At 43.4% G+C, this 24657-nt stretch overlaps 1 pseudogene; it reads right to left on the bottom strand.

The window, feature by feature from the left end:
* The window catches only part of LOC147453484 (uncharacterized), a 32487-nt pseudogene extending 9142 nt beyond the window's left edge, over positions 1 to 23345 (bottom strand).
* Positions 23346 to 24657: the final 1312 nt, after the last annotated feature.

Genomic DNA, 24657 nt, shown 5'->3' on the forward strand with positions numbered 1-24657 from the left:
TTGGCAATGGGCTTTGCAGTCATGGGTTCATACTCAATGGCTTGTGAGCTAGTGGATCTCGTGTCAGTAGACACCCTCATGCCTGCTATCATCAAGTTGTCCTCTAGTTGGATTGCATTGGCAGTGACATCTTCCCAGGTTGTGATACCTCTAATCACTAGTCCATTATAGATTCCTTCATTCCTCAACCCTCGAATGAATCGATCAAGCAGTTGGTTATTGTTGAAGCGCTCATTTACAGGGCAACGAGAGTTTAGGTGCTTTAGACGACTAATGAAGTCCCTTACTGACTCTCCTTCCTTACGTTCGGTCTTCTGTAGCTGAGATGCTACACCCCAAAGCACACCTTCTCGTATGTACTCCTTTAGAAACAACCTTCGAAGGGTAGGGTAGATTGTTTTCTCGTCCACCCTTAGGGTCCTATACCAATCTCCAGCCTTCCCACTTAATGTCAAGCTTAAGGCATTGCACTTATGTAGTTCGTTGCGTTCCCCTAAGGAATCACATACTTGTTCAAACACTTCAATGTGTTTCCTAGCATCTTCGTCCCCATTGAATTTTTGCGTGAGTTTGGCAATTTGTATTGCCTTACTTCTAGGCTCTCTATCAGATGCATGACGCATATTTTCCGCGATAGATCGACCTATGGTTTGAGCAAACGCTGCCAAGTCACCTATGTGAGGAGGCAAGGCCGGTGGAGGTACTCTTGGAATCATATGTGGGAGAGCGACGGGTGCCGGTCTTGGCATATGTGTGGATGATGCAGGATATGGAACATAACCGGGCATAGGTCCACTCGGATAAGGGCTAAGGAGCGGCACTTGAGGAGCATAAGCAAGTGGTACAATTGGAGGTGTGGGGGCCATGTGTGCATAAGGGGCTAGAGGCACATATGGTCGAGGCCCCATATTAGGTACTACGACACTAGGTAGTGGCACTGCGCTAACCGTAGATGTCATCGGTACATTCTCTGTCAGGCTTATCCCTGGAGTGAGCACTGTGTTTTCCTTAATAGAGGGTTGAGCCAAGTTAGGGAAGCTAAAGTTGTCGCTTGGAGGCTCAGATTGCATAGAGACCCCAGGTGAAATGACGTAAGATGGGTCCATGGGGCTCATTAGAGGAGTCTCCATTTGTGATAGAGTAGGCTGTTGAGCCTTGCTCGTATCCAGAAATCTCATGGGGCCAGTTGAGAGTATATTTACCCCTCGGTTTTGCCTTTCTGATTGAATAATGCCATGGATAACATTACAGATCATTTTCTGTTGATCTTCGATGCTCGTGGCACTAGAGGTGGATTGTACAATCTCTATCCATCCTACATGGTAGCCGTAGCCAGAGTGTAGATCCGTCAACACCTCAGTGTGGAGGTCGTATGTCCAATGATCATTAATGAACAATCCTTCTAGAGTCGACGTGTTAATGGTTTCTTGTGAGGTAGAAGCAATGTTGCTCCCCGTGGTTTCACTGGTCACCAACGGTACTCTAGAGGGAACTTCTGAAGGAGGCAGCTCAACAGGGCCTTCTTGGTAAGAAGTTGGCAGGATATCCACATGGACACTCTTTGGGGGTGTGGGGTCCACGTGCGATGTGAAAGGAGAGTCCACTTCCCCACCCCCTTCGTGTGCTTCATTTGCATCAGGTTCCGAGCGAGTAGCTCTACCTAATGTTTCCATGAAATGGCTAAACATACTAGTACTAGGCTGTGGAGCTTCGGGAGGTGCATGGCCTTCTCTCTCAGTGTTTTGGGTAGGGTATGCTTCCATGATTTCTGAGTCGGAGGAGGAATCACTAGCGGCTATTTTAGGGTCTTGGGTGGTACTACCTTGTGTCCCCGCTGAGGGTCTAGAGCTTATCGTGGATGGGTAATGGGTGTCCGTATGAACAGAGGCACCCTCAATATGCTCGTGTTCTAGCACCCGCCCAGAGCGTAAGTGCATGTGCTTTTGATACCCTAAGGTGTCAAAAAGCTGCTCTAGGAGGCCTTGTGACTAGTTTTTAGCGTGTTTTTTGTTTGTTTTTTTGCTAGATTTTTTAGAGCGTGTCGTGGAATGGGCCATGTGATAGCTCGAAATGAGCGTATCGGTCAAAGGGTCGTGCCGTGCTTTATAGCCCTCCGTTTGGTCACTCTATGCCCTCGGAATCCTTAAAACTGTCAATTTCCAGTAGGGAACTAGGCCCAAACTAGAAAGTCTAAGGGTGCAAGTGGGAAGAGAAAGGAGGAGAGTGGAGGACTTGTCCCACATGCTCTCATTCTCTCTTGAGGGAGTAGGGTATATATATAAGAGTGAGTCTAGTATATATCATAAGATTGAGGACTGAGGCCTGGGCCTGGGCTTGGGCTTGGGCTTGGGAAATGATCCCGATCTATCTTTTATACAAACCAACCCGTCCGTTTTGAGAGTCACGTTTTTTATTTTCGAAAAATTTAACCGTCCGCTCACTCGCGTTTTTATTTTCCGATTTTTATTTTTTTATTTTTTTTTAATAATGCAGAAATGCAGTTTTTTTTTTTTATAATTGCAGAACTGCAGAAAACGCAGAAATTGAAAAAACGCAAGAATTGCAGAAAATTGAAAAAGCGCAGAAAATGCAGAAAATTGCAGAAATTGGAACTTGACAGAAAATTTAACACAGAAAACGCAAAAAATTACAGAAATTGAAACTTGACAGAAAATGCAAAAACGCAAGAAATGCTAACTATGCAGTGCAAACCAGAAAACGTAGAAAACGCAAAAAACAGAAATCTCCACACAACTACACACACTCATTCCCTGCCTTTCCTATGATAGAAATTGCACCACAAGAAAGCGTAAAGTGCTAACCGAGCTTAGTGTAGGGCATATCCCCGGCAGCGGCGCCAAAAATGTGCGCTCCTTGCCGCACTGTCGAAGCAAGGGACTTGCCAATACACCGTGTGCGAGCCACAAACGGCTCCAAGCACACAACAAGCCTAAACTAGCAAGCTCAAGAAAGCAAAGGGTGTGTCACTCACCGCTCTACGCTCGCCTTCGTGGTGGATTCCTCGCCGCGATGAAGAAGAAGCTGCAGTCGTGCCGCGCTCAACCGCCTCGCCGCCATCGTGCCTTCGTAATGCTCGATCGCACACACACTCTCCCTCTCTCTCTCTCTCTCACACACACACACGAGGAGGTGAAGAAGAAGAAGATGGAGATGGAGATGGAGCAAGAGCACTCTTCTATTGCACAAATGAGAGAATGAGTAAAAATTCGGTTTAGTTGGCTTTTATAGGAGCTCACCCCATTCACACTTGGGCGCCCATGCTTAGCCAACTAACCCTAGCATGTTCGTGTTAGAGTGCGCCTCTCATCGGCGATCACTCTACCTTTCCCTATTGGACCGACAAGCCCGGTGCCTGACTCTAAATAATACAACGTTTATAGATCATAGGGTGTCCGTGTGCCGTGAGGGTTAACAAACAGTAATTGCCTCAAATGCTCCAATTCCGCTCCAAAAACACTGAGGTCATCCAAAAAAATTATCATAAAATCCGTCAAATAAGGACCAAAAATTTGGAACATATCCCTTTGAAAAGTTGAAGGCGCATTCCGTAATCTGAACCACATCACTGTGTAGGCAAACACACCCCATGAGGTAATAGAAGTTGTTTTTGGTTGATCCCTCAATACCATTCGGATTTGGTTATATCCACTAAACCCATCCAAAAAATTATACATCTCATGTCCTGCTACATCATCCAAAATGGAATCCAAGAATGGAAGAGGAAAAGGATCTCGAATAGTAGCCGCATTCAATATCCGGTAATCCACACAAATTCGGATTTGCTTGTTTTTCTTTGGTACAACCACAATTGAAGAAATCCACTCCGGATTATCAATAGGGGTAATAAAACCCACTTCCAAAAGATGATCAATTTCCATCTTAACTTGCTTTGCCACATTCGGATTCATCCTGTATGAGTGCTGCTTCACTGGCACCGCATCCGGTTTCAGATTTATTGTATGCTAATAAAACTTAAGATCCAATCCCTGCATATCCGCATATTTCCATGCGAAAACATCCTAAATTCTGTCAGTAACTTGATCAAATCATCTCTAAAACTTGCCTCTAGCTGCTTATTAATGTATATGGGATGCGACTCCGCTTGCTCCCCAAGAAAGACCTTCTCTAATTCATCTTCTTGCTCCCCAAGAAAGACCTTCTCTAATTCATCTTCTTTAACCCTTGTAATTTTTTCCATCTGTGCCTCAAACGCACGTTCTTGTTGAATAACGTCCTCCAATGATTCAGGACTTGGAAGCACTTGTTTTTGCTCCCCTATTCCTGCTAAAGTTCCCGAAACCCCCATAGAGTTCCCTTTCGGAACCAGAGAAATATCCGCCGCAAGATATAAAGAGACCAAATCCGGATTGGCTTTCAAAAATTGCTCCTCTTCTAATCCTTCCACCATATTTACTGTTTCTGCTATCACCGGCCATGCTGCGTGAACTGGTTGTCTGCATGTTCCCAACATCACCCGCACTTTCCTTTTACCCTTCTTTACTGTAAGCATATTTGCTTCCCAATTATGCTTTACCCTCGCTTGTCGTAACCAGGGATAATGTGATAATCCTGATTATGATCTTCAATATTCAAGACTACTAAGGAAACAGCAAAGGATAAGCCCGCCACATCCAAGACAATGCCCCGAAGTAAACCCACTGGTTGCACTCTTCTTTGATCTGCCATGCGGACTACAAAGGGTGCAGGCTCCCAATCAGTGAGGCCAAAATGCTCACACACTGCCTGAGTAATAATGTTTACTTCCGCTCCTCCATCCAATAGTACCTTGTCAATGTATGTTCCATGGTATCTAATTGAAAGCTCCGGAATACGGATATCTGTGATCCTATTTGCCAACAAAGGGGTTGAATCATCCTCCTCGCTTTCAACTTTCCCGATGGCGACTTCCCTCATCTCTGTGGATGCTTGTCGCAGCAATGCATTATGAAAATTCGGGACCAATTTCAGCAATGAACCCAGAGGTACTTGTATTGGTGACATGAGGACCTCTTTCCAAACTGAATTCCAATCCTCCTCTTCTCTAATATCATCCTTATCCTTATTTCCAACGTTTCCTTCCTTTATTTCCAGGCCCACAGTCGATGGTCCTGATAACTTCACTAATCTTTTGCCGCACTTCTTCCTGAGCCGTCCAATCCGGAATCTTTACATCGGGTGTTGCAACCACATTTTTACCCGATCGCGTGATTTATAAAACCACTGGATCAGACTCCTCCAATCCTTCAATCTAAACCATAGCCACACTAGGTTGTTTCCCTGCAGCACGTTCCTGCTTCTTCGGATCGTATTTCATAGCTTCAGTACACTCAAATCGCCAGTGTCCATCCCCCAAACAGAAAAGGCATGTCTTAGGGCGATTAGGATCTCGGCCACCTCTTCCGCGACCTCGTCCTCCCCCTTGACCCCGTCCTCCTGCTTGACCTTGCAAAGGAGTCTCTGATGTATGAGCATGAGCCATGGCCACAGCAGTCTCTTGTCCCTGCCCTATCTGTGGTTGTTGCCAGGTAGAAGAGTCTCCTCGACTCCGACGACCCCGGCCACTGAAATAACATTCCACTGTATTATGGGTATTGGTCGTGCAAATCGCACACCACTTCTGATTCATTACGCACTCCTGAGCAGCATGGCCCGGATTCCGACACTAGGTACACCATAGTTTCTTCAAACTTTTATCCACCACAGCCGATTCCGACGACCCAGATGAAACACCTTTCTCGTGACGCTAGGATTTTTTTCGAGGTGTCTCTTCCGATTCTTTCCCCGAATCGCTGTTGCCTGAGTTTGAGGAATCTCATACTGTGGATTCCGACTCCGAACTATCACTGCCACTATCTTGCGACTTCCGATGAGATTTCTTCCTGTCTTTTTTCTTTGATTTCTTTGGAGATTCTGTATCCTCTAACGCTTCTCCTACTACTACAGCCCTAGCAATTACATTATCTAGTAGAGTAGTTACCTTATCCATTGTTGCCATAGCCGTTCTGAGATCCTTATTGAGCCCTCGCAAAAAATAATCATTCAGTACTTTGGCTACTAGCCTTTGTGCCTGAGGTACCCTCTGCAAAAGCATCCAAAATTTTTGCAGCGTAATCCTCCACTGGCAATGACTTCTTTCGCAGGTTTGAAGCTTTTCCAAATGTTGAGGGACTGTCTTTTCCGTTCGAAACCTTCGTAGAAACGTTGTGGATCCATCAACGTATGTCTGAAAATGATCATCAGGGTATTCGGACAACCATTTCGCAGCTTTCCCCGAAAGTGTAGATTCAAACATTGACTATTTATGGAGAGGAATCACCACCCCAGGATGATTCAATCCATAAGCTTTATTGAATTGGCGCATATGTGCATCAGGGTCTTCGCTCGAAAGACCTCGAAACTTACTATACTTAATCTGAGGATGAGCCATCACCCCTTGCCCAACTGTACCTCCTCCCGGAAAAAGATGACGAGCACTAGGAGGTGGAGTCAGTGGCAGCGACACCCCCGGACTGCTTACCGGAGACGTTGGTGGAGAAACCTGTGTGGGTTGTTGAGATGTCGAGCTCTACATCTTGAGCTGGCATCCACTACGGGTCTTGGCCGCTTACGACATTTACTCACTGGCGCGTTAGGTGTCCTACACGGAGGATCTCTGCCAGTGATTCTACAGCTGGACTACACTTATAGTGCCAGCCTAGTACGCTTCTAGCGAGTTCACACTTAGTGACCCCATGTACATATGTGCTACTTTTTATTTTTAGCACTTAGTCATTTTGTACTCTCTTTTCTGTGAGAAGAAGAAGAAGCTTTCCATCTTTGTGTGCTTTGTGCTTGTCTTGTGTAGCTCTCTTGCATCCTCTTTCTTTACATGGTATCAGAGCCTGGTACAGGCAAGAGAGGCTAAGAGAGCAAGAGCATCACAATCCCTTCATTCGCAATCCACGACCAGATGCCAATTTTAGGGGTTTTTCGTACAAGTTTCTGAACATGTCTCCAAAGTGCATTACACAGAGATTTACTGTACAAGTATAATGGTTGTATGTACGCTTGATTGTGGACACTCGTTGAGTGTAGAAAGCGTTACAGGTACCACGATAGCAGGTTCAGCAGATTTGCAGGTTTTTGCAGATTGCAACTATTTTGTCTTAGTGCTCCAAGATGTCTGACGGTTTCAGCCAGATTGTTACTGAGAAGCTTGAGAAAAATAACTATCCTGCATGGAAGTTCAGAATAACTAATTTCCTAAAAGGAAAAGGTTATTGGGACTATGTAGAAGGAGACAATGAAAAGGAACCAGAGATTCCTGAGGCAAATGCTACAGCAGAACAAAGAAAAGCCTTGAGGGACTGGCAACAAGGCCAGAGCAAAGTGATGTATTGGCTTTCTACGAGCATCACAGATGGCATGATGGGCTATCTACAGGATGCTGAAACCCCCGCCATTGCATGGAAAAACTTAGGCAGAGTGTTCGAGGTGAACACCAAGGCCAGGAAGCTTCAACTAAAGTTGGAGCTAAATCAGGTTAAGAGGAACAACCTCTCAATCAATGATTATGCCTTGAAGATCAAGAGTATCATTGAGGCTCTTGGATCTATTAAAGTCTCAGTGGAAGACGATGACATTGTCCGTGCATGCTTGGATGGTCTAGGAGATGAGTATGGAAATTTCAGGTCTTCCATGAATACAAGAGACGACATCCCCGTGTTCCAAGATTTGATTTCTATTCTTATTCTTGAGGAGAAGAACCTTGACACATCTTCTTCTCATGGCAGAAATAATTCTGAACAGGCCTTCTATTCTAACTCCAACAGAGGTAGAGGTAGAGGTCGTGGTCGAGGCCCAAGAGGTTGCAGGGGCCAATTTCAAGAAGGTCAATCAAATCAAAACAATACAGGTGGCAGGGGAAACCAGTCTCAAGGCAGGGGGAGTCAAAGAGGTCCTGGTGCAAGATCAAGCAGGCAGCAACATACTGCAAATAGCAGAGAATGTTGGACTTGTGGTGAAAGAGGTCACATGTCACGTGACTGTCCAAAGGGAAAAGCAAGTGGAAAGAGAGAACAGGGCAACTATGCATCTACTAGCAGAGATGCAGATGACAGCAAAAACGAGCGCATGTTTGTTATGCAGCATATAATGAATACAATGACTACAGAGAATTCCACCCAAGATGATGTTTGGTATGTAGATTCATGTGCCTCTAATCACATGACGTCTCGTGGAGAGTGGTTTAGAGATATGCGCAAACCAGATGAGTCAGGCTATGTGTAGACAGGAGATGACACAGCTCACCCCATTGCTCATGTAGGGGACATACCTCTAAATACGAAGAGTGGGAAATCAAAGTACTTAGTAGATGTACTTCATTTCCCAAACATTACAAAGAATCTTGTTTCTGTTGGACAAATGGTTGAGTAGGGTTTGTAGGTTCGCTTCAATCCAAATGGTTGTTATGTAGAAGATTTCCAGAATGGCTGTAAGCTGATCACAGAGGGAAAATGTGTGGGCAGAATGTTTACGCTGAATGTAGACATGCCTGAGGTAAAAGCTGCATTATTTGCACAGGGCACAGGTGTTGTGGCTGATGTTGACATTTGGCACAAACGCATTGGCCATGTCAATGAGTAGAGATTGCGCAACATGCAATCAAAACAGATTGTAAAAGGTTTGCCCAAATTCAAGGTGGATGGTATGCATAAAGTGTGTGTAGCATGCGAGTTTGGAAAACAGTCAAAGCGCTCATTTCCACATGAGCGCAATGTATGTAAAAATCCACTTGAGGTGGTGCACACAGATGTTTGGGGTCCAACCGATACTGCAAGTATACATGGTTGCAGGTATTATGTCTCTTTCATTGATGACCATACAAGGAAAGTATGGGTCTACTTCATGCGTAACAAAACTGAAGTGTTTGGTCACTTTCAGGACTTCAAAGTCATGATTGAGAAGGAGACAGATATGCAAATCAAGACATTGAGGTCAGATGGAGGGGGAGAGTACTTCTCCAATGATTTTTCAGATTTTCTGCCAATGCATGGTATACGCAGGCAGTTTACATGCAGATATACTCCACAGCAGAATGGGATCGCAAAAAGGAAAAACAGGCACATTGCAGAGGTTGCACGTGCATTGATGAATGAGAAGAACATGCCTCATCATTTCTGGGCTGAAGCTGTAAATACAGTTGTGTACATTATGAACAGGACACCTACAGATGCAGTGCATGATGTAACGCCTGAGGAAAAGTTTACAGGTACAAAGCCTGATTTGGCACACTTGAAAGTGTTTGGCTGCATAGCTTACGTGCATGTACCAGATGAGTTGCGTAGGAAATTGGATCCTAAAGCAGAGAAATGTATTCTTGTGGGATATTCCCTTGAACAGTCATGATTGAGAAGGAGACATATATGCAAATCAAGACATTGAGGTCAGATGGAGGGGGAGAGTACTTCTCCAATGATGTTTCAAATTTTCTGCGAATGCATGGTATACGCAGGCAGTTTACATGCAGATATACTCCACAACAAAATGGGGTCGCAGAAAAGAAAAACAGGCACATTGCAGAGGTTTCACGTGCATTGATGAATGAGAAGAACATGCCTCATCATTTCTGGGCTGAAGCTGTAAATACAGTTGTGTACATTATGAACAGGACACCTACAACTGTGGTGCATGATGTAACGCCTAAGGAAAAGTTTACAGGTACAAAGCCTGATTTGGCACACTTGAAAGTGTTTGGATGCATAGCTTATGTGCATGTACTAGATGAGTTGCGTAGGAAATTGGATCCTAAAGCAGAGAAATGTATTCTTTTGGGATATTCCCTTGAACAAAAGGGATACAAGTGCTACAATCCTACTACACGAGAATTATGAGTGAGCAGAGATGTAGTCTTTGATGAGATGAGTAGCTGGTACAATAATGCACATAGCACTATTGGGGCTGATGTAAAAGATGATGTGGTTGTACAAAATGTGAGGCCACAGTCACAGGTTTTGAGTGGACCACAAGAGTCGTCTTCTCGTGGCTCTGTTGAGAAGCCATGGAATGGTAGACTACATACGCAGGTTACTCCACCAGCAGGTACAGGGAATGTATCACTAAAGGGAAAGGAAAAGGTTGATGAACCTCCCTTTATGGCTGATGCATCATCAGGTTTTTCACATGTAGACATGGATTCAGATGGTTCTGAAAAAAGTCTTGATGAGGAATTTGGAATTCTCGCTGTCAAGACACCTGGTGTAAGGAAAGTACAAGAAGATGCTAGAGGGCAAAGGAGTGACCCAGGACCGCGCAGATCTAACAGAGTCATAAATCCAATTCAGAAATTGACTTATGATGGGCATCTAGCGCATCACCAAGCCTACATGGCTAAGCTGATATAGGATGTGGAGCCCACATCTTTTGAGGATGGAGTTGGAAATGTGCATTGGGATGATGCAATGAATGAAGAGATGGCTGCATTGGAAGCAAACGACACATGGGAGTTTGTGCCATTGCCAAGTGGCAAGAAAGCTATTGGCTGTAAATGGGTGTATAAAACCAAGCATAAGGCTGATGGTAACATTGAGCGTCACAAGGCAAGGCTGGTCTCAAAGGGTTATGCACAGATGTATGGCATAGACTATGAGGAGACCTTTGCTCCAGTGGCAAAGATGACGACTGTGAGAGTTGTCATAGCAGTGGCTGCATCTAGAGGATGGATTATGCATCAAATGGATGTAAAGAATGCCTTCTTGAATGGTGAGTTGCAAGAGGAAGTGTATATGGACCAGCCACCTAGTTATGTCGATCTAGGTTACCCAGATTATGTATGCAGACTTCTCAAAGATTTGTATGGTTTGAAGCAGGGCTCTAGAGCATGGTATGACAGGATTGCCAAGTATCTTGTCAATATTGGGTTTAGGAGAGCGCATGTTGATCATTCACTCTATGTACGTGAGAGTGATGTGGGGATTGTGGTCATTACCATATATGTAGATGACCTTATTATTATGGGTGACAATGCTATGGAGATTGACCATGTGAAGGGTCTTCTCAAACAGGAGTTTGAAATGAAAGATTTGGGCGAGTTGCGCTACTTTCTTGGCATTGAGGTGATCAGGACTCCAAAGGGTGTATGGCTGTCACAGAGACAGTATGATTGACCATGTGAAGGGTCTTCTCAAACAGGAGTTTGAAATGAAAGATTTGGGCGAGTTGCGCTACTTTCTTGGCATTGAGGTGACCAGGACTCCAAAGGGTGTATGGCTGTCACAGAGACAGTTCGCTTTGGACATGCTGTCAAAGTATTGTATGGCTGATTGTAAGCCAATTTCTATTCCCTTGGATGTGAATGCAAAGCTGAGTGCAGAGAAGGGTGGGGTGATGTTGTTGAGGATGTCAAGATGTACAACAAGATTGTGGGTAGTCTAATCTACTTGACTATCACGAGGCTAGACTTGAGCTACACAATAGGCTTGGAGAGTCAGTTCATACAGCTTCCGAGGAAGCCACATTTGGATGGAGTATGACGCACACTTCGGTATGTGCAAGGGAATCTTGACTACGCATTGTTCTATGTAGCAGATGTGCCATTAGCATTGTATGGGTATACAGATGCAGATTGGGCAGGTAGCATTGTTGATAGGAGATCTACGAGTGGCTTCATGTTCTCTTTTGGGAGTGCTGCTGTTACTTGGAGCAGCAAAAAGCAGCCTAAAGTTGCTTTATCGAGCACAGAGGCCGAGTACAGAGGTGCAGCAGTTGCGGTGTGCAAGGTAGCTTGGCTACGGATATTACTTGAGAACTTGGGAGTGCAGGTGGACCATCAGATTGTCATCCATTGTGACAACCTCAGAAGCATGAAGTTAGCTAGGAACCCAATGTTCCATGCCAGGACCAAGCATATAGAGGTCCATTACCACTACGTTCGAGAGAGAGTGTTGGCGGGCGACATCGACTTGGTCTACGTCAGCACAGAGGAGCAGATAGCGGATATCTTTAACAAGGCCCTCAAAGCTGAGAAGCTTCGACGTTTTTGGACTATGCTTGGACTCTACGACATTCATAGCTCGAGGGGGAGTGTTGAGATGTCAAGCTCTACATCTTGAGCTGGCATCCACTACGGCTCTTGGCCGCTTACGACATTTACTCACTGGCGCGTTAGGTGACCGACACGGAGGATTTCTGCCAGTGATTCTACAGCTGGACTACACTTATAGTGCTAGCCTAGTACGCTTCTAGCGAGTTCACACTTAGTGACCGCATGTACATATGTGCTACTTTTCAGTTTTAGCACTTAGTCATTTTGTAGTCTCTTTTCTGTGAGAAGAAGAAGAAGCTTTCCATCTCTGTGTGCTTTGTGCTTGTCTTGTGTAGCTCTCTTGCATCCTCTTTCTTTACATGGGTGAGGGTGAACGTACGACAGGAGTACATGACCGACTGCGTGGAGTACGCCTTGCTCGCCGCAACCGCCTACTACGCACCGGGCTTGGTAATGGAGATACAAATTCCTCACAATCGGCGGTGAAGAAAAAACAAATTCATTCGAACCGCCTCTCCTCCGTCGTCTTCCTACAATTGGAACTACAGGGTCAGGCGGACCCTGCAACCTAGGGAGTCCTACCATAGCCCGAGCAAGATTTTGCGAGCAAAGCAAAACTCGAGAAAAGATCTATAGTTTCCCTTGTACATGAAGCACTATTTCAAAAATAGTCATAAACCTTCACGGCACCTCACATGAGGATTTTAAACCTTAATCAAATCCATCAAAACAATACATACTACTTATCCACAATCCAAAATATTAGAACATCTGTAGTTGTGGTATTATCACTGCTCGAAAAAATAATAAAAATGGCCATAACCATTATGCCTCCTCTCACGAAAAACAAAGCAAAACAAACAAAGTACTTTTTACAAAAACTGGACATAGTTTCCCTTGTATATGAAGCACTATTTCAAAAATAACCATAAACCTTCATGGCACCTCACATGAGAATTTTAAATCTTAACCAAATCCATCAAAATAGTACATACTACTTATCCACAATCCAAAATATTAGAATATCAATATCTGTGGTATTACCGCTTGAAAAAATAATAAAAATGGCCATAACCATTATGCCTCCTCTCACAAAAAACAAAGCAAAACAAACAAAGTACTTTTTAAAAAAATTGGACATAGTTTCCCTTGTATATGAAGCACTATTTCAAAAATAACCATAAACCTTCACGGCACCTCACATGAGGATTTTAAATCTTAACCAAATCCATCAAAATAGTACATACTACTTATCCACAATCCAAAATATTAGAACATCAGTATTTGTGGTATTATCACCGCTTGAAAAAATAATAAAAATGGCCATAACCATTATGCCTCCTCTCACAAAAAACAAAGCAAAACAAATAAAGTACTTTTAAACAAAATTGGACATAGTTTCCCTTGTACATGAAGCAATATTTCAAAAATAATCATAAGCCTTCATGGCACCTCACATGCGGATTTTAAACCTTAACCAAATCCATCAAAACAGTACATACTACTTATCCACAACAAGACATGAATTTGAATTTTAACCTCCACCAATGTTATAAATCCATTGTTCTTATGATGACTCGCACTCATCATTGATGAATACGTTATGTCTCTGATACCTCTCAAGGATGCAATAATTGTACCGCGTATCTGCTGCTATTGCCATGGTTCTAGCCATCTTCTCTGCTTAGACCAGCAATGCACTTCCATTAAAAAAAAAAAAGATTGTGAAGTTAAACACCAAACAAGTAATATAGGCAGTATCGATGATCAATAAATACCAATGCTCATACAAAAATAGTGACAAAAAAGATGAGAGCAATTTCAATGTCAAAAGTAAGAGGGGCCCTCACTAGTCGTCAAAGGGATTGACACGCGATGGCATGTCACTCTCATCATCAATATCTAAAGAGATGGATGCCTCCTCTCTACCCCGCTTTCTAGGGCAAAGCAACGGTAACACATATCCTGAAATCAGTGGCTCATCAATGTCGACTGCAACACATGCTCATCCTGAAGCCAAGCAAACTGCTAGTACAGGGGCTGTGCCACATCCAAGCTCCAAACAAATACCTCCTCGTCGGCAAAGCAGCTCCACAAAACATGCAATGAAAGAATGTCTCCATTGCAGTCCTCCTCGCAATGGCTCGCCTGATAATGATCTAGCCTGAGAGAGCTCCGGAAGGTGATGCACCATAAAAGAATCCGAAGAGTGCATACCAAGACAGGAGAACAAGGTAGCGCTTTCTGATACAAAGCAAGGTGGACGTATACCCACTCTATGAATCATAAATAGCATAGAGCAATTACACTGCAAAACAAGACACACGATTAGAGCAAACAACAAGACAAAGTGCTGAAATATTGATGTAAAAACAAATGTATCACCTCCACACGACCACCAAAACTCTCCACATAACCATATGCTCCATGATGGAGCACTACAATGCGACGATGAACCACCATCTCCGAAGCACGAGAAAATCTCTCCACCCAGCCAACGGCCTCTCCTGTTATTTTAACTAAATATCAATATTACAATTTTTTTGCATGAATATAAACAAAATAGACCTGCCAAAGAAACCATGATCAAAAGCCATCCAATATCCGCCAATGTCGAGAATGCCAAATGAACGCTAGCACGTACATGATCCTCAGTGCAAATGTCCCAACGAGGTGAAGTACAGGAGCCTAAGAGGGACCCACCAAATGGAAGATCTAAGAAAATCAAATCTGCAGCCCATGAAACTGATTTCGTGCCGCGGGTATACAAGATAGAGTCAGAGCGTGCCCGCACAAGATGCTTGTGTACAGGGACCCATGCCAGATTACGGATCCCCGCCCTATAGTCTGCAGCAATGGCAATGTAGTCCCCAACAATAGCCATGCCTTGAGTATCCATAGAACTAGAGAGACAATGAGATGGAGACTCCATAATATAAACAAAACAGATACTCCTTCGAGCCACGATCGTGCCACGAGCAACTGAGACATTACAAGGAGGTTTAATAATCCATGCATCAACCACGTGGAAGGAAAGCATTAATAAATGCAATTGTAGTTTACCTGGAGGTGGCTCCACCTCCTCGTCAATGATCTGATCCACAACCCTCTCCTTTTCCTTTTGTGAGTTGCGCATTGCTAAAATAGATAACTTCAAATCGAAGCACTGTAACTTTTAGATAGACAAATATGAGCATGATCAAACATACCTGCACGACTCTCTTCTACTATGTCTACTGGAGGAACCTTCATCATAGCATCCTTCGATATCATCTCTTGTAGATCTCTTTCACGTCCAAGAACATGGCCCTTCTCCATATCTATCCACCATGGACAATTATCTATCTCCCAAGGAGTCAATGTGTGCATAGTAGAGGGATACATGCTTGTGTCTTGGATCGCTAGCTGAGTCCATTGTCTAGCCAGAAAGGGCATGGCAGGCAAGACACTCTTGGCAACCAAGAACATGAAGAATCTCCAAAGGTCAATTAGGTGACACGAATGTTACGAAACAATAACAACGAATATTATATATCTAAGTCAGTTATTAGTGATTCACCTGAAAGCCAAACATTGTGCTGCCATTCTCAATGTATCCACCTTCTTTAATGCTTGCTTATCGATATCCTTAGTCTTCACTCCAAGAGACACCTCTATTGGAAATAGATAGGGCCTCGCCTCAAATTTAATTTCTTCAAAGTAGAATGCAAGAGTGCAGTCATGCTGCAAAGGCACCACGGCTGGCACATCCAAAAGATCTGACACAATCTGAAATGCCCTCTGAAAAAGCCGAGCCAAAAAACCCTCTCTACGAAGCCAGCTACAATCCCAAATAAAAAGAGGAAATAAAGTTAGACTTTTATATAAAGGCATGATATATTTAGTACTTTTAATCTTAGCTATACTTACATGCGAAAGACGTGATCTCCCTTTTGTAGACCATATGCACTCCTTGTAATCTTGTCTACTTCAAACCCAATGAATCTTGTTTTGCACAGGGGCATCTTGAAGTGCTATTAAGTTCAACTTCTCCAACGTAGCCCAACTATCAAGACCCCATTTCAAAGAAAAACTCTTGCTAGCCAATCCGTCCCAGGATTGGGATCAACAATGTTAAGCAACTGAAAAATTTAATATTGCATATGACAAGTACTTAAGTAACTTTTTGCACGTTTTTCTCAAGAGAATGCTGTGAATTCATGTTATCTAGATACCTTTCCAATTCGATCCTGATATTTGTGAGTAATCTCCTCACAAATTCTCTCTTCTTCTTTTTGATGCTCTTCCGCAAACAAGCTTTGTTTGATAAGAGCAACTCGCTTTTCTTTTTCTTTTGTCATTTGAATTTAAAATTAAATATACGTTAATAATCTTTGAAATCATGCATTTAAATGAGAGTAAAAATCATTTAGTCTGACACATACGTCATAGACCAATCTGCCAAGGTACCGTCGTGTAAGTGGATACCAAGGTTCTATACCTTTGGCATTCTTCTTCTGTACAGCGGCAATAAATTTTTGATCTCTATCTGGAAAACCCTTTAGATACATTTCATGGTCCGCTGTACAAATATGTGTCGTATTGACAATCTCATCACGAAGATGAGTGACAACAAGAGCATGAGTGTTCATGCTACATTGAAAGACCAAAAAACCATTTGATACTCACATTCAAGTGCTATCAAAGATAGAAGAAACATCAATACTTACAAGTTCATTCGTTGTAAACTACTTAGCAAGGCAATCTCTGGCACCTTAGTGGGATCTATAATGGTGCATAGGCTCGACAGTGTTTCTCCTTTGAAGTGGAGAACTTCTCTTTTATCGCTTCCCTCCAAGCCACGGTGCGATGATTCCCTTCCCAAACATAGAACATGTGATTTGTAAGATCTTGAAACTTTCTTTGTTTTTTTAACTCGACTTCAAATTCTTCATTGATTTCATTCCAAAGAGGATCCCATGTAGCCTTTATCTCATCTAGAACATTCACAAAGTCAAACGTCAAACAACATTCACAGCACATGGACATCAATACAAAAATGAAAAGTGTTAACACATACCATTCACAAAAATCTCCTCTCTTTTGCATGTTAGCAAAGAGACAATGAATGCTCCTTTCTCTGGCATATAACCTTCTTTTGCAAAGGCCGCCTTCAATCCACTGAGATCATCTCTCAAACCTCTCACTCTTGCATATGGAATCAATCTACATAAAGGAATGAAGGGACAATCAAAGCAACTAAAAACACGTGTGATTTCAAGGATGTTTGCACCTCTATGCATAAAGATATTTTTCTCATCTTCCATCTCGGACGCTGCGATAACCTCATCCATTATCTCCCATGGAACAATTTGTAAACCATTCTCCTCGGGGGCTAAAGTATCATCAACTTCGTGTAGAGAGCTCTGTCCCATTTCCATGGAAAGAACCTCCTCACCTTGTGTCTCAATTTCCTCTATCATGTCGGTAGCTGAGACTGAAGATACTTGATCACTAGCATCTACCTGGCCATAAAGAGAAGCATTGTTACTCCTTCCCCTTCATGATCTTCCACGTGGTTTCGGGCTGTTTCAACATCAATAAGAAATATGGAGACAATAATTTTACAAAAGAGTCAAATTATATATGGCACCATATTGAAATAAAACACAACAGAAATCTTAAATTTTTTTGGACAGAGCTACCTTTGTACATAGAGAATTATTTCAAAAATTACTATAGCCCATAAAGGCTTCTCACTTGAAAATTTTTGGTGTTTAAAATTCTTTCATAAACATAATTCATGAAGCATAAATTAAGGTCCATAATGTATCCATAGCCACACACCCATCAACCAAGCATTAATTTTAGACCTTAAACATAATATATCTTTAGCCCAACACAAATCAACCTAATGTATCTTTTTTAAAGATCTTAAACATAATGTGTCTTAAACATAATGTATCTTTAGCCCAACACATAATGTATCTTTTTTAAAGATCTTAAATGTATAGGTTTTTTCTAATTCAGGCTCAATTAAAAGATGTTTTACAAACTACCTAATTAGCAGGGGTCTCAATACATCAAATGCATATAAAACTAGCTCATATTAAATTGAGTAATATCCCCCTTCAAAGCCAAGCTAATATAGAAGGGAAATGTTAAGCTAAGTTCAAGATGCATTGAGCATCATTGAGTACCTTGTAGGTGGACGACCCCTTGGAGTCAACGTGGAGTTTCGACCAGCCATTGTCAATCCTTGATCTCAATCACACCTTTCAAAGCCCTTTCTAAAGTCGGAAGCCACAATCTTTTGAAACCAAAATCCACGAACCTGCTAAATGAACTTGCAGAGCTCGATTTGCTGAGCTTGTCGCTTTGCTGAACGATTTGTTGAAATGATTTGCTGAATGATTCACTTCGCTAAACGATTTGCTGCTATCTGAAACACCGCGCGCCGGCGCGCGCTCCTACGGCTAGGGAATTCAAAAGCTGTTGGACTTGCTGAATTGTGCTTGAACTGCCTGAACTGTTAAACGATTTGTTGAACCGCTGAACGATGACCAGCCTAAAATCGACCTGTCTGGACCCGACTTGAGCCCGACCTACCTGAACGCTGACCTGAACCCGATTTGCTGAACTGTTGAAAACTGACCTGAACCCGACCTGAGCTGCGCCTAAACTAGTCTGCGCTGAACTGCGCTTGCCTTGTGTTATGCTCGTTCGCTATGCCTGAACTACCGCGCGTTGGTGCGCACTCCTACGGGTAGATTGTGTATGGCTCCTCGGACGCACGCGCAACAGAGCAAAAGCACACACTCACGCAGAAGCGAAAGCCTCCACGCACGCGCGCAGCAGAGAAACCTCCGAGAGAGGGCGTTACACAGAGGCAGGGCTCGTAAAAAACTTTTTTCCAAAACTTGGCAAACCTTCATAAGTGGACCAACAAAGGGAAGTTGACAAAGTTTGAAGGTTTTTACACCAAGTTTTTTACATCAAATTACACCAAAAACTTGACAAACCTTCATATGTGGACCAATAGAGGTAAATTGACAAAGTTTGAAGGTTTTCTCACCTTCAAATATAAAATTTAAATGTAAATTTCAAAATTTGTAGGTTTGGATTACACTTGTTGGGGTATAGGCGACGGTGCCTTGCCCGGCCGCCCAGAGTCTGGGCGCCCACTGACTTGTATACCTTATACATAGCATAAGTGTATAGGGGGCTGCTCACTCTTTGAGTCTCCCCACCCATATCTGTGTGTGTGTGTCTCCTTCTCTCTCTCTCACTCTCTGTCTGTGGTGCTCCCCGATCCCCTTCAATTGGTATCAGAGCCATGGTGACCACGGAGAGCACGACGGCTTTGAGAGCTTCGAGGCGATAGCTCGCTCTCTCTCGACAGTGGAGAGATTAAGAAAGCTTGGAAGATTTTTGAGAATGCAATGGGAGCTTGTGAGCTCAGTTGAGAGTGATGTATGCTCTTGTGGAAGCTCAGAAAGGAGTGTGGAAGATTGCGTGTAAGTGAAGGTGCTGCCCTAAAACTGTGTGCGCAACAGCACTGTTTTCAGACTCGTTTTTCTCCTTGTAGAATGCAGATCTGAGAATTCTGTCCTCCACTCCCATCCGTTTCAACGTGGTCTACAACTTTGCAGAAGAAACTTTTTGCAAATTCCTCACTGTTTTGCTGATATTCAGCTCAGACTGACTATATACAGAAATTTCAGATTCTCTGTTGTCGCATTGTGTGCGAGTTTGATGCACTTTTGGAAGCATGGGAGATGATTGAAGTTGAGTGCATAAATTCTGAGCTGAAGATGCAATTGCATCTTGTGTTAAGCTTGTGGTTTGAGGGTTTTTTGGTAGACTTGGGCAACGAAGTACGGAGGCGTTTACACACCATCGAGGCGGTCTCTTGAGAGACGCAGTTTTTTGGAGCACACAGGTGGAGCTTCTTTCACTGGTTTTCACAGGATACTTTGGCAGTGATTTTGTGCTTGTATTCATGGTCTTTGCGGATGGTTTGCATATGGTTATGGCGCATGGTTGATGCCCATTATACATGCATTTTGACGAGTACTTTCAAGTGCCGGTGAGCTCTCTTGAGAGCATTGTTTTCGCATTGAATAAGTTTTCGGATTGCAAATCTTTTGGCGCTTGCTTATGCGCGGTCACTCCGTTGATGTACGTTGAGTGCGGATTGCCATTGTATGTAAAAATATGGAGCCATTTTGGCATTTCTACTTATTGGCATTGAGTAGTGTTATGGTTTATGGTAGAGATTGTACTTGAGTTTTTTGCTCAGTTTTCAGGGGAAATTCTGCCGGATTTTTCCCAGATTCTCGCCATAGTTTGTGATCGAGTGTTTACTCTCACTTTGACAGGTATTGTCAATTTGGACACAGTTTTGTGTGTTTTGTATCCACTCTCGCAAGAGTGAGGAGTTGTGTATCTTTCTTTGCTTGAGACAGTGGTTTGCTCTTAGGTGGGAGAGTCTTGTGATCTCGAGCATTGTTTGCCATAGTTTTGCAGAGCTTATGCATGTAGGTTGCGTGTAGTTTGATGCGCATTGATTGCTCATTGTATTGAGCTTGCAGGACAATGGTTATTTTGTGTTGATAGCCATTGTGTGTCGAAACTCTGGCTAAATTTTCCCAAGAGTTTTATGCGTATCATTTATGCGATCTAGGTAGAGATTGCGGGTTGCACTCAGCATTTGCGTGCGGTGTTCTCTGCAGGTGGGAGATTTGTGCGTATGTATGCATCGATACTGCACAGTGTGATACTACAGCAGGCAAGGCTTGTATTGACATTGCGGGAGCTCTATTTTGGAGTGTGTCTCACAGGTTTTACATTGAGTTTCTAGCCATATTGGTAGATAGTTTTCAGGTGTTGTTGGTGAGGTGGTTTTTCTTTCTAGTTTGCTACATTGTGCTCATGGCAGAGACACGTGATCGATCAGATTGTGACCTCTCACAGATGCGCGTGTTTGATGGGTCAAACTTTGTGGCATGGAGAGAGTGTATGCTTGATGCATTGACACAGCAAGGGTTGCATCGACCATTGAGTGGTGATGTAGGTAGAACTTCAAACATGTCTGACGATCAGTGGCAGGAGCCAGAGGAGATGGCACTATCTACGCTCTCTTTGCACCTTGCGGAATCTGTATATGCTCTTGTTATGTATGAGACTACTTCGAGAGCACTTTGGCGCAGATTACATGATATGTATGATAGACCTGAGTCATCAAGGACTCGTGTGAGACATGTACATTCACGAGTACTCCGACAGGTGATATGTTGGTATTGTGGTCATTCTGGACACGTTAGACGGCGCTGTTTTCGTCGTATGCGACATCGTAGGAGACATGGCAGTCTCAAAGATGTATGTAGTGATGACATGGACTCAGTTGCTTTGACAGTTAAGGCACATGTAGTGTTGGAGTATACTAGTGATGGGGATATCACTTTTACCTCGAGCTATGCACGAGATGCTATACATGTGGATAGTGCAGTCCCTTCGCAGTGGTTGCTAGACGCAGATGCTATGTTTCATGTCACGTCGCATCATGAATGGTTTTGTAGCTATTCTAGCGAGATGCTTGGCAGAGTACGTTTGACCGATGGATCGGTGCATGCGATAGCAGGTGCAAGAGATGTGAGACTGTCATTACCGAGTGGTGCATCTTACTTGTTACGACATGTGCGCTATGTACTAGATTTGACAGTGAGTTTGATCTCGATTGGTCAGCTTAGAGATTGTGGATGTCAGATTTCTCTACGAGAGCGAGATTTTGTGATGCATTTGGGTTCGCTAGTGATTGCGAGAGGTGCTAGGAGTGGTACAGGTTACCCATTGCATGTGGATCATGCGAGAGACGGTGTTGTCTCTGTGATCATGCAGCCAGGTAGACAGCGAGAGATCAGGTGAGTCTCTTTTGCTTGTGGGTTGCAGGATGCTTTGCATGGAGTGCAGAGTAGTGAGCTCGTTGTGCACACAGTTGGGGCACGAATTGAGCAGTCACACAGAGAGGTGACAGAGTCAGACATGCATGCTTTGCTAGTGACTGAGCAAAGCAGAGATTCAGTTGTGCGAGATACTTCTATGCAGGATAGACAGGTAGAGCGTTCTTGCTCTAGTGAGTCACGACAGGAGGACGTTGTGCAAGAGTCTATGCATACGGAGTTAGAGCATGAGAGCTCTAGTGAGTCACAGCAGATTGAGTGGTCATGTTTGCAGTGGATGATTGCAGAGGAGACTGAGATGTCAGCGATTATGCAGTCATTCCTTTCTATGCTCGACAGTGAGCATGGGGATATAGTTGTGCAGGATATGTCTTCCAGCAGACACCTAGAGCAGCTACTGTGCTATGAGGTTGCACGACAGGTTGATGCGTCTTTTGTGGACAGTCAGGAGATGCATGTGGCTGACACGCCTTGTCAGTCAGAGATGCCTATTGCCAGGGATGTATATGTTGATGCATGCTCCATAGAGCTAGCAGGGCCCACTAGCATTGCATCGGCATTCGGTGGTCTCATGTATGAGATGTTGATCTTGAGACCGGATATCGCAGCTGCAGTGGCAGCATTTGCAGTTGGGGTTGTCAGTTGTTTGTTGACTGATGATGGCATAGTGCACGAGGGAGATATGCAGGTATTGTGTACATACTTGCAATACGTGTGCGGTACGTCTAGTGGTGTATGGACTTACACGGGAGCAGGACAGCCGGATGCACACGATCACAGCCAGCTAGTGGGAATCAGTTGAGAGCGGTTTTCTCTCACCTTTTGTAGTCTTTAGACTAGGTTCCCTTGCTTAAAGGCACAGTCGCCTTTAAGGGGGAGGTTGTTGGGGTATAGGCGTATGTGCCTTGCCCAGCCGCCCAGAGTCTGGGCGCCCACTGACTTGTATACCTTATACATAGCATAAGTGTATAGGGGGCTGCTCACTCGATCCCCTTCAACACTAAACCTAGGTTTTTTTCGAGACTGCGTGATAGAGACCCAATTGTAAAAATTTTAAAAGATTTTGGACATAAGTCAAGCTACTTAGAGGACCATTTTACTAGATTTTACAGATTTTTACTGATTGACAAGATTTTAAAGAATTTTCTAGATTTTGAATCGGATTTGCTTAACGTTTTAGTGATCATCTTTTATGAATGCAAGCCGTCTGCACCGCTTTTTGGAGAATGATGCCCGAAATAACGACTACCATCTGTACCTGATGTTATTTTTCAGTCTAGACTCTGCACTCACTTTCCATTTGAAACTTAATTAGTAACCTTAACTTCTCTAAGACGATTGCATCCAATGTCTAGACACATTACACTATTCGGGCCACAAGTTGGTCAAAATCTTTTCCTTATTTTTGAAGGCAGCTCATATGCACTTTCTGTCTCTTCTGTGAAACAACATTTTGAGCTAGCTAATGCGTTTACTTCACATCCACTTACACTAAGTGGAGGATAGGTAAAAATGGAAGTTACTGAGTCTATTAGTGGTGAAGAGGTCTTCCTTCTGAATCATGATGTCTATCAATTCTTCAAGGTTCGCTTGTCAGTTCTTGAACTTGACAATGGAATTAAGGCTCCTCCTGTAATTGTCGATTTAGAATCAGATGCCGAGTCACGTGGCTGATCTAGCGTACTTGATATTATACGCTCAATGCCTTTGCAGAGCAACTTGTACTTGGACCTGAAACAAGCTAAAGATATCATTCAAGTTCAAGAGCTTCCTGTGTTTTATGATGGATATGTTGCATTTGAGTTGCCCTCTCTAGGTCACACTAATGGAATGATTGGGATGGAACAGAGAGATGATAGTCACATGTGGACTGAATATGTCACATGTAGCAGTGATACCTTTCCATGGGTGGTTAGGTTCAGTTGATGCTCGGGTCACTTATGTTGTGTCAACATTGATTGTCCATATTACTCGAGGACAGGACTCTACAATGAGGTTCATTGGCGAGGCCGTCTTTCAAAGTCATCTCCAAAAGGCATGCTGACACCTGAATATGGCACCTTGATATGCAATCATTTCTCTGAAATGCGAGAGTGTGTGGCAACCTTTCCTACAGTTATTTATTATTGTATGCCAAGGGAGAAACAAAAGTGGACCCGTTGTGTGCTGCATCTAGGTGAGCATCAACATCCTTGTGCAGAAGGGAGGTCAAGAGTAAATGAGACAAAAGTAGAATCAGTGCTTCAAGCTCGTGCTGCTCACGAACCATTCACTACAGCCAAACAGCTCGAGCGCATGACTGTTCAAGATATGATCATGGGAAAGCTTGTAATGGAAAATGCAAGCAACACCGAATATATTGAAGATTGTGAGTTTGTTGAATTTCTCGACACAATCACACCTTTGTCAAGTAGACGAAGGATTGAACAAATCTTGGAATGCGCCAAAAGATCAAAAAATATAAGTGCAAAAGGCTTAGAATCAGTGCTTGACTTGAAGAGTAAGAGTAGGTATCCATATATACATGATGTTCTCTTCCCTGGTCAACTTGGAAATGCCCAGCAACCACATGTGTTCAAGATGTCAATAATTGGGCCCGGAAGTGGAGTTGATCTGGTTAATCGAATGCGTCCAGGTGGAAATCTTGAGTAGATGTGGATACACTTTGATCAT

This window comes from Adiantum capillus-veneris, chromosome 7 (assembly GCF_014529385.1).
Source record: "Adiantum capillus-veneris isolate H3 chromosome 7, ASM1452938v2, whole genome shotgun sequence".
NCBI classification, from domain to species: Eukaryota; Viridiplantae; Streptophyta; class Polypodiopsida; order Polypodiales; family Pteridaceae; genus Adiantum; species Adiantum capillus-veneris.